This window comes from Oncorhynchus masou, chromosome 24, assembly GCF_036934945.1.
Source record: "Oncorhynchus masou masou isolate Uvic2021 chromosome 24, UVic_Omas_1.1, whole genome shotgun sequence".
Classification (NCBI taxonomy): domain Eukaryota; kingdom Metazoa; phylum Chordata; class Actinopteri; order Salmoniformes; family Salmonidae; genus Oncorhynchus; species Oncorhynchus masou.
The window spans coordinates 10,126,737-10,127,923 of record NC_088235.1 but is presented as its reverse complement, the minus strand read 5'-3'; positions in this window follow the sequence as shown (position 1 = coordinate 10,127,923).

Below are 1,187 nucleotides of genomic sequence, written 5' to 3'. Positions count from 1 at the left end.
CCAGATAGTTCTGAGAGGAATCACTGGACATTTCTGGGGTAAGATACTTTTGTTTAGGAAACACTAGACTGGACATCCACCATGTCATTTTCAAGTCAGCCGTAATAGAATGGGATGAAACCAGCCCGCATGCTGACCAGTGGTTAGCTGTAACTGCTATAGCCACAGGGATGTGCTTCAGATGTGGGACAGATGGAAGCAGCCAGTAACCCACAGTGTCCTGGATGTAGGAACCACAGTGTCCTCGATGTAGGAACCACAGTGTCCTGGATGTGGGAACCACAGTGTCCTGGATGTGGGAACCACAGTGTCCTCGATGTAGGAACCACAGTGTCCTGGATGTGGGAACCACAGTGTCCTGGATGTAGAAACCACAGTGTCCTGGATGTAGGAACCACAGTGTCCTGGATGTGGGAACCACAGTGTCCTGGATGTAGGAACCACAGTGTCCTGGATGTAGGAACCACAGTGTCCTGGATGTAGGAACCACAGTGTCCTCGATGTAGGAACCACAGTGTCCTGGATGTAGGAACCACAGTGTCCTGGATGTAGGAACCACAGTGTCCAGGATGTGGGAACCACAGTGTCCTGGATGTGGGATCCACAGTGTCCAGGATGTGGAAACCACAGTGTCCTGGATGTGGAAACCACCATGTCTGGATGTGGGAACCACAGTGTCCAGGATGGAGGAACCACAGTGTCCTGGATGTGGGATCCACAGTGTCCTGGATGTGGGAAACACTGTGTCCTGGATGATGGAACCCCAGTGTGCTGGATGTAGGAACCACAGTGTCCTGGATGTAGGAACCACAGTGTCCTCGATGTAGGAACCACAGTGTCCTGGATGTAGGAACCACAGTGTCCTCGATGTAGGAACCACAGTGTCCTGGATGTAGGAACCACAGTGTCCTGGATGTAGGAAACACTGTGTCCTGGATGATGGAACCCCAGTGTTCTGGATGTAGGAACCACAGTGTCCTGGATGTAGGAACCACCGTGTCCTGGATGTAGGAACCACAGTGTCCTGGATGTAGGAACCACAGTGTCCTGGATGTGGGAACCATAGTGTCCTGGATGTCGGCACCACAGTGTCCTGGATGTGGGAAACACAGTGTCCTCGATGTAGGAACCACAGTGTCCTGGATGTAGGAACCACAGTGTCCTGGATGTAGAAACCACAGTGTCCT